Source organism: Zingiber officinale, unplaced genomic scaffold (assembly GCF_018446385.1).
Source record: "Zingiber officinale cultivar Zhangliang unplaced genomic scaffold, Zo_v1.1 ctg244, whole genome shotgun sequence".
Taxonomy (NCBI): domain Eukaryota; kingdom Viridiplantae; phylum Streptophyta; class Magnoliopsida; order Zingiberales; family Zingiberaceae; genus Zingiber; species Zingiber officinale.
Window position 1 is genome coordinate 183,347 of NW_024589916.1, and position 17,259 is coordinate 200,605.

At 39.9% G+C, this 17,259-nt stretch overlaps 1 long non-coding RNA gene across 4 annotated transcripts; it reads right to left on the reverse strand.

The window, feature by feature from the left end:
- Nucleotides 1–6,434: 6,434 nt before the first annotated feature.
- LOC122037202 lies at nt 6,435–17,011 on the reverse strand. Of its 4 annotated transcripts, XR_006127564.1 has the most exons (12): nt 16,906–17,011; nt 16,340–16,442; nt 15,976–16,250; nt 10,468–10,662; nt 8,649–8,803; nt 8,445–8,509; nt 8,265–8,347; nt 7,486–7,534; nt 7,328–7,400; nt 6,796–6,873; nt 6,601–6,678; nt 6,435–6,496 (listed from the first exon to the last, which is right to left on the reverse strand). It is a non-coding gene; the product is annotated as an uncharacterized LOC122037202 (long non-coding RNA). The 4 variants fall into 4 exon arrangements; XR_006127563.1 differs by having other exon boundaries at nt 8,445–8,803; XR_006127565.1 differs by having other exon boundaries at nt 8,445–8,803; nt 10,468–10,665.
- Between the last annotated feature and the right edge of the window lie 248 nt (nt 17,012–17,259).

A 17,259-nucleotide genomic window follows, 5' to 3' on the forward strand; every position in this document is an offset into this window, starting at 1 on the left:
CATCTCCTTTGACACAAAAGTACCAACATGAAGTCATCAAACAGAAGGAAGCACTCAAAACGCCTTACCATCATTAATAAATTCTGATGTGAAAAAGAAAAAGAAAATAAAAAGAAAAACACAAGTTTAACTCCAAGTTAACATTGTAATGTGGATGGGTCAAATAATTAGAAAAAGTATTGATAAAACACCTACTTATTATATAGACTGCTAATATGCATGAAGTGTTGGCTCTTGTCCAATCATCTTTACTGGTGGAAAACAGGGTTGTATACATGAGGCTCTCTGCGTACTTCACCAAGGCCTTGGGATCTAGGTATAGCATAGTTTAACGTAGACTTATTATGCATTCAGAATAAAGAGATGATGAAGAAACTCACCGATTTTATATGCTTTTGCTGCAACATTCGCAGCAGTATAAGCAGTTATCTTCCTAATGTTTGAGAATGGTGGGTAGATCATTCCTTTGTCCAAGTTCTCCTGCATCACCTGTTGAGCTAAAGCGTCCGCTGCCCAATAAAAGTTACCACAATTACACTACTTTCCATAGTTTTGTGGAATATATGGAAAAGTAAAATTCGAAGTTGATTAAACATGTTCCCAATGGGTTTATGTTATATGGAACAACTTTGAAATAATGAATATACAAAAATAGAAACAGTGAATTAACTTGTGAACTTATAGGCTGCAAGCAGCATGTCGTTGTGCACACGGGTTGCTCCGGAGATCACCAAGGCCAAACCCAGGAAGATGTAGGCATTATTTGACTGGACGAATATGAAACACCAAAGTTTAGTTTGTAACTATTAAGAGAAAACTGTGTATTAGATACCACAGAGTTATTGACTTATATAGAGAAGGATATACAACATAATTATAATAATACCCCTAGTTATTATATTTACAATATTCTAACGCTCCCCCTCAAGCTGGAGAATATAGATCATATGCACCCAGCTAGTTACATATGTAGTCAATTCGAGAACCTTTCAGTGACTTAGTGAATATATCTACTTGTTGATATGTGAGTTGACAAAACTAGTAGATATTTCTCCTGATATAACTTTCTCTCTAACAAAGTGACAATCAACTTCAATATGTTTTATCCTCTCATAAAAAACTGGGTTCGAGGCAATATGCATGGCAGCTTGGTTGTCACATATAAGTGACATTTGTGTAACCTCCCCAAACCTGAGTTCCTGAAACAATCATTTTAGCCATATAAGCTCTTGACTAGTAATGGCCATAGCCCGATACTCTGTCTCTACACTAGATCTTGCCACAACATTCTGCTTTTTGCTTTTCCAAGAAACAAGGTTACCTCCAACAAATATACAAAACCCAGAAGTGGATCTTCTATCAGTGGGAGATCCTGCCCAATCTGCATCAGAGTACCCTATAGCTCGAGTATGCCATTTGTCTACATATAAAAGACCCTTTTCAGGTGCACCTCTGATATATCGAATAATGCGAGTCACAGCATTCTGATGTTCTTTGCATGAAGAGTTGAGAAACTGACTTACTACACTTACCGCAAATGAGATATCCGGACAAGTAACAGTAAGGTAGCTTAGTTTCCCTACTAATTGCCTGTACCGTTCAGGATCTGAAAGAGGCTCCCCCTGATTTGGCAGGAGCTTGACATTAGGATCATAGGGTTGTCGACTGTCTTTGAATTTAACATTCCCGTTTCTTCCAAAATATCCATTGCATACTTTCTTTGGGATATGATGATCCCTTGTTTAGACTGTGCTACTTCTATCCCAATAAATATTTGAGTTTGCCGAGATTCTTTGTCTAGAAATGTTTAAAAAGATGTTGTTTCACTTGTGAAATCTCAAGATGATTACTACCTGTGATGACAATATCATCAACATAAACCACTACGTAGATACAACCTGTAGATGAGTGGCGATAAAAGACAAAATGGTCAGCCTCACTCCTAGTCATGCTAAACTGTTGAATTACAGTACTAAATCTACCGAGCCATGCTTTGGGTGATTGCTTGAGGCCATATAAGCAACATACAAGACCAGAAGACTCCCCCTGAGCAACAAAACACGAAGGTTGCTCCATGTAGACTTTCTCGAGCAGATCGACATGTAAGAATGCATTTTTGATGTCCAACTGATAAAGAGACCAATGGCGAATCGCAGCAATTGACAGAAATAGGAATACAGAAGACAACTTGACAATAGAAGAAAAAGTATCCCCATAATCCAATCCGAAGATCTGAGTATAGCCTTTAGCGATGAGACGCGCCTTAAGTCTGTCAACCATCCCGTCTGGACCAACCTTCACTGTATACACTCATCAACAACCAACAACTGACTTCTCAGGTGGTAAAGGAACGAGGTCCCAAGTCCCACTACTCTGTAAAGCACAAATTTCATCGAGCATAGCTTGTTTCCATCCTGGATGGGCAAAGGCATCATCTGCAGTCTTAGGAAGAGAAACAGACGACAAGGAAAAAAGACAAGAATAATAGGAAGGAGAAAGATGATGATAACTCAAAGAAACATAGTGAGGAGAAGGATTACGAGTGGAACACATACCCTTTCGAAGTGCAATAGGAATATTAGAGTCAGGAGATGAGACCGGAGGAAACGGCGAAGGACTTGGCTCCAAAGATGTGTCCACGGCAGTCTCAAGGTCGGTCAGCGACAAAGTAGGATGAGAACGACGCTGATAAACCTGCAAAGGAGGAGACGAGGCTGGGGATGATAGGGGCACCTCCGGAGGACAAATGATAGTCACTGGTGCAGGTGGAGAGGGAGAAACCTCATACTGGGAAGCGGGAGGCCCAAAAAATGAAACCGAATCAAAGAATGTGACATCAGCAGAGATGAAGTACCGACGAAGAGTAGGGGAATAACACTTATACCCTTTCTGAGACCTTGGGTACCCAAGGAAAACGCACTTATGAGACCGGGAGAGAGTTTATCAATGCTAGGATCAAGATCATGAGCAAAACATATAAAACCAAAGACCCGAGGTGGTAAAGGATGAAGAGGATTATGTGGGTAGAGGATATGATGAGGTATTTTACCCTGGAGAGTGGAAGAAGGCATACGATTGATGAGATAACACGCAGTAAGTACGACATCACCCCAAAACTGATGAGGAACATGAGAATGGAGAAGAAGAGTCCGAGTAGTTTCAAGGAGATGACGATTCTTGTGTTCTGCAACCCCATTCTGTTGAGGGGTATGAGGGCAAGACGTGCGATGCAGTATACCATAAAATGCCAAGAAGGAACGAAACTGAGTAGAAAGATACTCGCGTGCATTATCACTTTGCAAAGTTCGAAGAGAATACCAAACTGAGCTTTGATTTCATGAAAAAAAGATTGAAAAATAGAAAACAATTTTGAACGTTCCTTCATCAGATATAACCATGTACAACGGGAAAAATCGTCTATAAAAGTAACAAAATATCGTGATCCCAATGTAGAAGAAACACGACTCGGACCCCAAACATCAGAATGTATCAAAGCAAAGGGGGGCGCAGCCCGACTCATAGTGCGAGGAGAAAAAGAACTAAGAACATGCTTACCTAACTGACACGACTCACAAGATAAAGACTCTAAGTGAGAAAGACTAGGATGTAATTGTTTCAACTTATCAAGACCTGGATGTCCCAACTGAGCATGAATAAGAAGTGGAGATGTCGTCGTCGAGCCAACAAGAGAGGGTTGTTGAAGCCAATAAAGTCCATGAGACTTACATTCGAAGCCAATCATCCTCCCCGTATTCCGGTCCTGTAAGGAAACAGACATTTTAGCAGAAGAAATAACACAATCAAGAGACCGAGTAAGTTGACTTATTGACAATAGATTAAAGGGAGCTCCGGGAACATAAAGAACATTATGAAAGGAAAGAGACGGAGAAGGATGAACAATACCAATACCCTTGAACTCAGTTTGGGAACCATTGGCCATGGTGATAATTGGTAAATAACCAGAAGTAGTGAGAGAAGAAAATAGAGATTTATTACCAGTGATATGATCAGTGGCCCCAGAATCAAGAACCCAAGGACCTGAAGAGTGAGATATGTCAGTAAAGGAATTACCAACGTGTGCAACAGCAGCAGTGGAATCAGAAACCTGATGATCCTCAAACCATTTCAGAAAGTCATTATAGGAAGGTTTTCGGGTCGGATCTGGTGGCGGCAGCGCATCAGAAGCCGAAGAAGCAACAGAACTCTGAATGAACTGAGCAGCATGAGGAGGTCGACCATGCAGACTCCAACACTTATCAATCGTGTGTCCTGGTCGATGGCAGTGATCACACCAAGGAGGTCCTTTGCCACCCTTTCAAGGCGGAGGTCAGTTGTTGTTTCGAGAGACCAAAGCTGACGAGTCACTAGGAACGAAAGAAGGTAACGTCAAGACTTTGGTAGGGACACGGAGGAGAGTCGTCCACGTACTGTCTATGGTAGCTTCTGTGGGGCTGCCCAGGATCTGATCACGAACATGAGAATAATCTGAGGGCAGACCATATAAAGCCAGAGACATAAAAAACTTCTTTCGATTTTCAAGCTCTGCAATAAGAGTGGCCGCAGGTGGAAGTAGTTCATTGAAGTCACAAAGAAGGCTAGAGACCAATCCCACATACGTTGACATTGAATCCTTAATTTGATGGGCACTGAGGATGGTCATGAGATCTTCACAAACTTGATAGAGTCGCCGAGAGGTGTTTGTAAAGAGTTGTTAAGCCTGTGCCCAAATATCTTTACAGGTTTTGTGAGTGCGGAAGACATCCTTAAGAGATGGATGGATGGTGGCTCGGATAATGCAACACAACTAGGCGTCAACCTTTTTCCACAGAGGACGATCGACGACTTGAACATCCTCTTCGGTTTGAGAGAGATGTGTCTCATAACCCTGTCCAACAATGATGTGAACCCAATGAGAAAGATATCTCAAGAACCCACAACGAATTGAAAACAGAAAGAAGGAAGGTCTAAGATGATAAGATGGATGAAAGAAACCTCGATCCAATGCTTAGAAAAGCACGAACCTTGGTATAAGAGATGGAAGACGCCACAACCTTGGGATTGAGGTTGATAAGTCTTTGAACGCCACAAGGAGATGCCTTGATAAGTTCAAGTTCAATGAAGAACCAACAAGCGAGAGCCTCACCGTGCTTTAGATTGAAAAATATGTCAAAGATACATGTGTGGGCGTCACCCCCTTTATTTATAACTATAAGGTGACCAAAAAACCCTAAAAGGCCAAAAGAAAGCCCATTTAGTAAAGGCCTATGCAGACTACTTAGCCATTATAAGCTTATGGCTTTATTACAACCCAAATAAAAGTAGAAATTGAGTTTAAATTGAGCCTACATATCCCTACTACATAGACATGAGACTTAAGTGCTAATTAAGCTCATCTAAGGCTTGAATTACGTTGACTATGTCCAATGAGTTGCTCTTAGTCAAACCTTCTTCAATGGTAGCTTTGACCTTCACATCTTCAATTAGTACATGAAGTGCTTCCTTCATCTTTCTAGCCTTAGCCCTTGTAATTGGGCCTCCATTGATGCATAATGGATCATCATTAATATCTAGAATGAGTTGACCATGATCCATATCGTTAGCTTGTTTCGCTCTTTCTTTGACTCCATCAAACAAGCCAAAGCTCAATGTGAGAAGCCCAAGAGGAGTAGTTCTTACCATCCAACTGCTCGGAGGAGAGTGGTGTGGTGATGTGGTTGGTAAAGATCAAAATATCCGGCTTTGGAGTGCTGGAGGTAGCCATTGATCAGTTCGGTGAAAGAGGGCAGCAGCCCGAATCTTCGGTGACGTCGCAACACCTTGGAGACAGGCGCGGAGAGAATTAAGGGTTTGTTGCGGCGCTGGAAAATTTAGGGTTTGTTGCGACAGAGCTGGAAAATTTAGGGTTTACGCTAGAAAATTTAGGGTTTGCTGCGACGACGCTAGAAAATTTAGGGTTTGCTGTGAGGGCGCTAGAAAATTTAAGGTTTGCTACGACAGCGCTAGAAAATTTGGGTTGGCTGCGGCGACGCAAGGATATTCCACGCAGAAGGAAGAGCAGCGGCGACCTGTGCTCGCGATCGGGAAGGAGATGCCTCTGCTGCCGCGCAAGGAAAGGAGGCGGGGCTTATGCTTGCGAGTGACGCGAGAGGGAGAAGAGAGATCGGGAGAGATTTGTCCCCGTCCAAGCGTGACTAATGGCAACAGGAATTGATGGTAGCGGCGGAAAAATTAAGGTTTTGCTCTGATACCATGTTAAGAGAAAACCGTGTATTAGATACCACGGAGTTATTGACTTATATAGAGAAGGATACAACATAATTATAATAATACCCCTAGTTATTATATTTACAATATTCTAACAATAACAAATAAAAATTTTCTTATTGATATAGGTTGTTTATGTTGAGAACAAAATTTAAACTTGTCGTGGCACAAGAACTTTTCCATCATACTCAATTGGATCAAATGTACTCCCACTAGCAAATATTGCTTGACCCTGTGAATGAAAGTTCAGTAACAGAAGTTAACTATCAGAGTAAATCATGAATATGAATTATGCAACTATTGCTGTAAAAAGATGGAGGAAGGCAGGAAGCTTACCTTACGCCATGAATATGCCTCTTCTGCATTGCATTCTGATTGAGAGGTAGGGCTAGATAGAGCCAAAATTATGGATTTCTGTAATCAATGCAAGGGAACTTGTGGATTGGATCTAATCCTCTCTGAATATAGGTAAATTGCACGTAGAAACTGAATGCATTTTAGTAAGGATTTGGTAGAGGTCTGGAAGCTAACCTCATTAAAAGTAGTCGTATTCCTCAGTGAAAGTTTTTCCCACTCCAGATGACCCAGTAAAATAGTGGGCTTGATTACCTAAGAAATTAAACTAGAACAAATGAAGGACTATTCGAAAATTAGTGTAGGCAAATTTACAAGTAGAAAGTACACTTAAATTTGTACAAACTTGAGACAGCAAAAATAAGATAAAGTATTAGTATCTTTTAAATGAAAATATATGACCACTAGAGAAACCACTTTAAAAGAGTAGACCCGAGTTGGAGAAAGCATTCTCGTCATCAATAATGATATAACTTAAAAGTCACACACATAGTAAGAGAAAATATCCAAGTGCATGGCAGACATTTAGCTCATGATCATGCACCCAAGGTTCCGTAAAGTGTTGAAGGGAATCCTTGTGTGAGCTCACAATTAAGCCCTGGAACGGGTATCACAATGCAAACAATGAACAACAAAGTAAAACAATTAAAAGTTTTATGCTTGCAATAAGAATAACTAAATAAGCAAGGTCTAAGATTCTATTCCTTACCTTACAATCAACCATCTATATCTTCTTGCAAATTCCTTCCAACGGAGCTTTTGTCTACAACAGCCATAAAAATCTACAACCAAATGAGCCAGTATGTAAAATCATCAGAACATCCAAAATGTTGTCCATGCGCATAATAAAAAGACTCAGTTGAAAACCTGCTTTGACATCTCAAGAGCCATGAGTTCTACAAATACCGGTACCAGCCTGTATTGATAATCAAAATAAGGACAAGATTCAAAGAAGTATTGATAGCAAAAATAAAATAGATATTTAACTGAGAGTAGTTGAGTTAATATACTCTTGAAACATGTACGTGCAGTGCAATAATTAAAGTCATATAACATGCAACATGTAAACTTAACACTAAGTAGCACAGCAAAATTATGGCAAATATTAGATTTTAATGCAAACCATAAAATTGGAAAAACCATCTTCTGCCATTTTTTTCAAAAAGCAGAAGCCCAACTAATAAATAAAATCCTAATAGAAATGATTTTCTATATTTATTTCTTATATAATTATTTGCATCACAAGATTTGTAATATAAAATACAAGGACGAAGCATAAGTAAATAGGAATTCATACTCCCATAATGGGAAACTAAGATGTTCACAGGCAAATACACAAGTCAACAAAATCAAAGTCAAAAACATTTAATAGACCAAATGCAAATACATTCAATAGACCAAATCAACCAATTAAGTTAGAAGTAAAACTTCCCCAACACAAAGAAATAAGAAACTTTGTTATGCCAATGTTCCACCAACTATTTTTAAAGCGCCAAAACGCCTAGCAAGCACAATAGAGAATAAGCATATTGAATTGTTCATAAACATGTGGAGATAGTATAATGTGAGTGAATCAAGTTATACAATTTCAAAGAACTATAAAGGAAGATACTGAAGTCTAAAACAATAGAGCTAAAATCAATTACTTGTATAATCATCATTGAAGACTAGATGTGTTTTGTGATATTTGGCAAGGAGTTCATGCATTATAGCTGGCAAAGTCTTCAAACTGAAAATATAACACTAAACAAATTTGAGATCAAAATAGCATAAGTAGGAAACACAAAGCAAATCTGTAACCACAAAGAGTTGATCTAGTCATTGACCTGAATTAGAAGTACTTTTTCCACATATCTATATTTCACAACATTCATGAATTCCTCTAGTAACTCTGCATTTGACAATTTGACAAAATGCAAGGAGAAAGGCAGCAGTTTACATAAATTAGGAGAAATTAAACATACACTTCGAGACAATATTTGGCTAGTAGTCCTTTGTCTCAACCAAATATAAAGTTCATCATTAAGGACCTGTTCGTTGTTAGTCTCCACGTCAGTTAAGTCCCATAATTTTATGTATTCTTGAAGCTTGTCCATGGCAGTTATGTCCCATCTGCAACAAAACTCGCTCGAGCTTAGATAGTTGAGATAAACATGACTTGATGATGATTGTGAATGCCTGTCACCTGTCGACAGCGTTAGTGAAGAGCTGGAGTTCATCCAAGGTTCCATAGACATCGTAAATATCATCAATTAATGTAATCAAGCATATTGCCTTTGTTTGGATCATTTTGCATCTCTAGCTATTTGGTTCATAAGTGAAACCAAGTGCCCACATATAGTTTTCAAGTAACAGAACGACATGGTGCTTTAAAACGATTATAAAAGATAGTGCATGCATAACAAAATAACTAAAAAGTGCAATATGTTGGGACTAGAGCATGTTTGTGTGGTTGAATTTAGGTATCTTGATAATAAGAACAAAATGTTTAAGGCAGAGCGTATAGGAAGCATCATAGTGGATCATGTTATTTGCTATAAATTCTAATTAACTCAGAGGAAATATTTACAGAATAACATAAAGAAATTGAAAATAGTCACATGACCCCAAAAAATTGTAAAATTAATAGTTCCAGAAAAATATATGAAAAATCAAATATCATTTCTGCAATGGAAATTCATTTTCCAAAGTTTGAAAGGATAAATATGTAAATCTTCCAAAGACCCAGGGAAAAGATGAATTCAAACATGTAGAGGTTCTAAAAAATCCAAATAATAACCTAACTATTCCACATCTGTACCCACAAGATAATAATTAATTGACACTACATTTGTATGGTCTAAGAAAATTAAGCATATTTCTTGAACTAATAATTATCACAAGTTATAATATGCTTTGTTTGATGGCAAGTATATGATGATAGTCTTCACTAATTAATTGACGCTATACTTTGCTAATGACTGATTGACTTGGTAATGCAAACAAATAGTTTTAAAAAAAGCTTACTTGCTAGAGGAATCAGAGCTCTCATAAGCATGATACTGGAAAAGTGGCAAAATAGTATCGGTTGCATCCAACTTCTGTCGCTTGTTTGCATTAATTTTATTAATATAGTCATCAAAATTATTTTGGCTAATGACTACATTTTCTCTTTCAATAAGGTCTGTCAGATAGAAATTTGTTGGTGTTAGTCATGATCCTTGCTGAATGATACTTTCTTAGAAGTACACTCTTCATCAGGTGAGTTATAAACTTCCTTAAGAGTAGCTTAATCAGAATCCCTTTTGCCTTTTTCTCCTTCCTTAGCACCATACTCCTCCAGTGATTTATAGACTTCCTTAGGAGTAGCATCTGGTGTTGAATCAGAATCACTCATTTCCTTTGTTCGGTAGTGTAGTTTTCCTCTAGTGAGTTATAAGTGATATCAAGCACCCTTTCTTCTTAAGATGCATCTTTTGTAGATATCAGATTTAGCATTTCTAAGCCTTTCATAAGCTATTCTAACCTTTCTTCAACAAAGATACTACAACAACGACAAAAACTAAAAATTGTGAGGTGCCCAATTACTATATAAGCAAAACCCCCCACTAATTTACTAAAAAAGATTTTTTTCCTATGCATATCTACATTACAAAAATTTTCATTAGCATATAAAAACAAAGATACTTCTGAACAATTTTTAACTTCAATACTTACAAGGTTCAATAATCTAAGCTACGACCACTAAGTTAAATTTTAGATTGTGGTCGTTTGAGAAGCTTAAATGCATTTATATAGTTAAATTAAACAATTGGACATCAAAAGGCAACAAGAAGTATGATGGATGAGGAAGTTAGGCTAGTTTGTTACCTTTTTAGTATCCCAAAATGCAAATAAAAAAAATGGAAGCCTTGATAAGATGTAGTAACAATGTGATGTAGTGAAAACATGATGGCGTAGTGGTGATGAGCATTATTTGTCCCCTATAAGCAATGAAAATTGAAGGTTTTGTAGAAGTTCTTCGACCAAAATGCAGCATCCATATGATGTTGAATCATCAGCAACCTGCTGTGATAGAAAAATACTTATATGGCAACAACAAAAAGCATTATAGCGCACTGACATGGTATTTTTACCACTCATATTTAATTGAAAGCATAACTATGAACAGAGAAACTCTAATAGGATTTGGCTTTAAAACAAACATTTGGTCAAATAGGATATTCACATACAACAACTTTTTCATAGTCAGATATACATCAACTGGCTGTGAAACTAGCAAAGTAGGAAAGTAATAGAGAAAATACATGACAAATTACTTTTAAACATGTTCAAAGTAAAACCTAAAATCTCGTGTCATAGGAATCCCACGAGTTAGGCCTTTATATAGAAAAGAAGATATATAACAAAAGACACAAATACCCTTTTACTTATTCTAACACTACCCCTCAAGCTTGAGAATATAGATCATATATACCAAGCTTGTTACATATGTAGTCAATCCGGGGACCTCTAAGTGATTTAGTGAATATATCTGCTAGCTGATCATTTGAGTTGACAAAACTAGTAGATATTTCTCCAGATATGACTTTCTCTCTGACAAAGTGACAGTTAACTTCAATATGCTTTGTTCTCTCATGGAAGACTGGATTTGAGGCAATATGCATAGCGGCTTGGTTGTCACATATGAGTGACATTTGTGTAACCTCTCCAAACCTTAGTTCCTGAAGCAACTGTTTTAACCATATAAGTTTTTGACTAGCAATAGCCATAGCTCGATATTCTGGCTCTGCACTGGATCTTGCCACAACATTTTATTTTTTGCTTTTCCAAGAAATAAGGTTATCTCCGACAAATATACAAAAATGAGAGGACACCATCTATCGGAGGAGAATTGCCTCTAAAAAAACTGTAGATCGCTCCTTGTCTTCATATAAAGACCCTTTCCTGGTGCACCCCGATATATCGAACAATGCGAGTCACCATCCCAATGTTCTTCGTATGGAGAGCTAAGAAATTGACTTACTATACTCACTGCAAATGAGATATCCTGACGAGTGACAGAAGGTAGCTTAGTTTCCTACCAATCACCTGCACTGCTCAAGATCCGAAAGAGGCCCCCGATTTAGGAGTCGACATTAGGATCCATGGGATTGTCGATCGCTTTGAGTTTAACATTCCTGCTTCTTCCGTATCCATCGATACTTCCTTCGGGATATAATGATCCCATCTTAATCGCGCCACTCTATCCCTAGAAAATATTTGAGTTCACGAGATCTTTGTCTAGAAATGTTTGAAAAGATGTTATTTTACTCATGAAATTCCAAGATGATCATTACCCGTGATGACAATATCATCAACATAAACCACTACATAGATGCAACCAGTAGATGAGTGGTGATAAAAACAGAATGATCAGCCTCGAGTCATGCCAAACTGTTGAATTATGGTACTAAATCTATTGAACCATGCCTGGGTGACTGCTTGAGACCATATAAAGATTTCCGCACCACAAGACCGAAGACTCCCCTAGCAACAAAACACGGAGGTTGCTCCACGTAGATTTCTCGAGCGGTCACCATGTAAGAATGCATTTTGTCCAAGTGATGAAGGGGCCAATGGCGAATTACGCACATAGACGTAAAAGACGTAAGACATCTTGGCAACAGAGAAAAGGTGTCGCCATAATCCAATCCAAATACCGAGTATAGCCTTTAGCGACAAGACGAGCCTTAAGCCGATCAACCGTGCCGTCTACACCAACTTTCACCGTAAACACCCATCGACAACCAACCACTGACTTCCCAGGAGGTAGAGGAACGAGGTCCCAAGTCCCACTGCTCTGTAGGGCACTCATTTCATCAAGCATAGCCTGTTTCCATCCTGGATGGGCAAAGGCATCACCCTTTAGTCTTTGGAACAGAAACAGACGACAGGGAAGACAGACAATAATAATAGGATGGGGAAAGACGATAATAGCTTAAAGAAACATAGTGAGGAGAAGGATTACGAGTGGAACGCATACCCTTTCGAAGTGCAATAGGAACATCAGAGTCAGGAGATGGGACCGGAGGAAACGACGAAGGACTTGGCTCCACAGATGTGCCCACAGCAGTGTCAGTGTTGGTCGGCGGCAAAGCTGAACGATGACGGCGCTGATAAACCTGCAAAGGAGGAGACGAGGCAGGAGGTGATAGAGGCGAGGCACCTCCGGAGGATAAAAGATAGTCATTGGTGCAGGTGGAGAGGGAGAAACCTCGACCTTTGAAGCGGAAGGACCAAAAAAAGAAACCGACTCAAAGAATGTGACGTCAGCAGAGATGAAGTACCGACGAAGAGTAGGGGAATAACACCTTTTCTGAGACCGTGGGTACCCAAGGAAGACACACTTATGAGACCGAGGAGAGAGTTTGTCAATGCCGGGATGAAGGGACTGATGTGGATAAAGCACCTGATGAGGTATTTTACCCTGGAGAGTGGATGAAGGCATGCGATTGATGAGATAACACGCAGTAAGTACCGCATCACCCCAAAACTGATGAGGGACATGAGAATGGAGAAGAAGAGTCCGAGTGGTTTCAAGGAGATGACGATTCTTGCGTTCTGCAATCCCATTCTGTTGAGGGGTATGAGGGCAAGACGTGCGATGCAGCACACCATGAGATGTCAAGAAGGTACGAAACTGAGTAGATAAATACTCGCGTGCATTATCACTTTGCAAAGTTCGAAGGGAAGTACCAAATTGAGTTTTTATTTCAAGGAAAAAAGATTCAAAAATAGAAAACAATTCTAAACGATCCTTCATTAGATATAACCATGTACAACGGGAAAAATCGTCTATAAAAGTAACAAAATACCTTGACCCCATTGTAGAAGAAACACGACTCGGACCCCAAACATCAGAATGAACCAAAGAAAAAGGAGACATAGCCCGACTCTCAATACGAGGAGAAAAAGAACTACGAACATGCCTAATTGACACGACGCACAAGATAAAGACTCTAAGTGAGAAAGACTAGGATGTAATTGTTTCAACTTATTAAGACCTGGATGTCTCAACCGAGCATGAATAAGAAGTGAGACGCCACCAAACCAACAAAAGAGGGTCAGGAAGTCGATATAGCTGAGATTCATATCCGCCAATCATCCTCCCCTGCATCTCTCTCCGTAAGGAAACAGACGTGTTAGTAAAAGAAATGACACAATCAAGAGATCGAGTAAGTTGACTTATCGACAATAAATTAAAAGGAGCGCCGGAACATAAAGAACATTATGAATCGAAAGAGATGAAGAAGGATGAACAATACCAATACCGGATTGAGTTTGGGAACCATCGCCACGGTGACCATTGTAAATTACCGTAAGTAGAGAGAGGAAAGAGATTTATTACTAGTGATATGATCGGTGGCCCGTAATCAAGAACCCAAAGACTCAAAGAACGAGATATGTCAAGAAGGAAGTACCGCTTCAGAATGGTAGTGGAGCCCAAGCCCTGATCCTCAAACCATTTCGAAAGTCGGTATAGAAGGTGTGAAGTCGAATCGGTGTTAATCTGAAGTGGAAGTCAAGGAGCAACAGAACTCGAACAACTGAAAGAAAGACGAGGAGGACGCACTACGTGACTCCAAAGATTTATCAATCGTGTCCCGGTCGGTGGCAATGATCACACCAAGGACGCCTTCGCCCCCTTGCAAGGTGGAGGTCCTTGTGAGAGACCAAAGTCGACGAGTCAACAGAATGTAAGAAGGCATCGTCAAGACTTCGCCGACACGAGAAGAGTCGCCTGTATTTTCCATGGTAGCTTCTGTGCGGCTGTGGTCACGGACATGAGAATAATCGTGGGCAGACCATATAAAGCCAAAGACATAAAAATTTCTTCCGATTTTCAAGCTCTTCAACAGGATCGGCCGTAGGTGGGAGCAGTTCATTGAAGTCACAAAAAAGACTATAGACTGAACCCAGATAAGTTGACATTGAATCCTTAATCTGATGAGCGCTGAGGATAGTCATGAGATCTTCACAAACTTGATAGAGTCGCCGAGAGGTGTTTGTAAAGAGTTGTTGAACTTGTGTCCAAATAGCTTTGCAGGTTTTGTGAGTACGGAAGACATTCCTAAGAGATGAATGGATGGTGGCTAGGATAATACAACACAACTGAGCGTCAACCTTCTTCCACAGAGGACGATCGGGTCTCATATCCCTGTCCAACAAGCCAAAGTTCAATGTGAGATGTCCAGGAGATATAATTTTTACCATCCAACTGCTCGGAAGATAGGGGTGCAGTAATATGGTTGGTAAAGATTGAAATATCTGGCTTTGGGGCGCCAGATGTAGCCATGAATAGATAAACTGAGCTTCTGCTGGATTGCTTCTTCTACTGGTGTCGAGCCTTTCTGCTGGTGAAGGGCAGGGTTGGAGCTTGTAAGGAAGAATAAGGCACGTAGAAGGGATTTTCGAGCCTTGTTGTAGATCCTTCACCTCTGCCCTTCCTCCTCCTCTGTGCAACAGAAAACCAACAACGGCAGAGGCTTCTCTCTCGCGGGATCAGGTCAAAGCGCAGGGCGATCGAACGTAGAGACAGGAGAAGGATTGGGGAGGGTCTCGCGATCAGAGAAGGTGCGGTAGAAGATTACCAGTGGCGAATCTGACGGGCGGAAGAGGTAGAGAAGGCACCAGGCAGCGAGTTGGGGTTCGTTCTCAATCCTTGGTCGCGAGCCTCGAAGAGGAGGGCGAAGAGATCAAGGAAGAAGCAACGATGATATGGTGGAGACGAGGCAGAGCTCGGCGTCCACGAAACGGGCGTCCCCCTTCCGGACCCTCCTCGCGACTCCCCCTTCTTTGAAACGGCCGAAGCAGAGGAAGCGGTCGTCGCCCCCTTCGCGCTGGAGAAGCCGGCTGCGGAAGAGAAAGGCCGATGAGCGTTGGAAAAGCCGGCCCCCTTCGCGCTGGAGAAGCCGGCTGCGGAAGAGAAAGGCGAGGCGTGAGCTTGAGGAGGAGAAAGGTGTGCGGCAGAAAAACGGCGCGGGGCAGAGGAAAGACGACGCGGGGTAAGGAAAGAAATTAGGGTTTTTAACCTCGCTCTGATACCATGTTCAAAGTAAAACCTAAAATCTCGTGTCATAGGAAACCCACGAGTTAGGCCTTTATATAGAAAAGAAGATATACAACAAAAGACACAAATACCCTTTTACTTATTCTAACAAAACATAAAATAAATGACTGGTTACTTTGATTAAGTTGTTCCTGCAAAACATGACAGTCTGTGATGGTTAGAAAACAAGAAAGTAAGCTCAAGGAAAACATTTTTAAAGGCAATCAGAGTTCTGATATACTGGAAAATATTATTTAAAGCTGCTAACCTACTTTGCTGAAGCTTACCTGCCCCAACGTTATTTCATTGAGGTCCACTTCCACAGCATGCACCCGCAATATAAGTTTGTTTTAACTATCAATCACCTTGAGTAATGGAGAAGCAGATGGAAGATAGAAGCAAAGGCTTGAAGCACATGGCCAGGGATAGACATCTTCCAAGCAATCCAAATACTTGTCATGATCAAAGCATCATTCCGAAGCACATGGCCAGGGATAGAAGGAATGCATTTTATAGCGGTCAAGCAGGCGTGCAAATCCTTAGCATAAACTCCAGAAAGGGACTAAATTACACAGAAATATTAGAAGCGAAAAGAATAAAAAAAAATAAGTATAAGTGTAATTTTAAGTAACAAAACAACATTTTACTCACTTTGGCCAATCCATTAGCTTGGATACCAAGGCATAACTCGTTCAACAATGGCCCAATTAGTGGATAATAAGCCTGGACGAACACCAAGGACATGATAAAGAACCTGGAAAAAGCCATGAAGAGTCAACAAGAGACAAGAAAATTATAATATAAAATGGTTGATCATCATTACAAAATCAAGGTATTCATATCCGACAAAGAGCATACGTGGCCTAGCGAGTGGCAATATAGGATCCAAATGCATATATAGTATGTGAAGTAAGTTATCGAGAAGTGCAATCTTCTTAGAAGAAAGCAAAATATGGAGCAATTAAAAAGAACAGCAAACAAGAAGTACAGTTGAATGGTAACTAAATTTAGACAGAAATATACTAGAAATATAAAGGTAAACAAATCTACTAGAAGCGGTCCATCGTTCAATGACATTGACAGACCATTAACTATTTTCTCAAAATTATCCAATGGGGGACCTTTGGGAACTTGACCTTCAGAGGTTAGGTAAGCTCCAAGACTACATGCACATCTTTTGCAGAAATTATATGCAAAGAAGCAGCTATCTCGTGTACCTAGCTAAAAAGAGGTGGGGCTAGACGATGAGCAAGATTTAGCATAGTCTCAAATGCGGTATCTCCAACAATTGATGAGTGCATTAATGGATCAACGTATTTGACCTGCAGCAGATTGTTTAAGGATGAGAAATAAATTGACCAAACAAAATCTCTATTGTAACAATTTTTAGCTAGTAACTAAAAAGCTGCCACTAATAACCATTGATTTAATTGATAGATTATTAAAAAAGAAACACTTTCACAGTACCTATAAGTAATCTTGAAGTAGGAAGACCAAAAACAATCACTTACCAGTGTAGGTAGCTGATGACCATGAGTAAATATTGGATTAGCAATAGCCATTTGACCAAG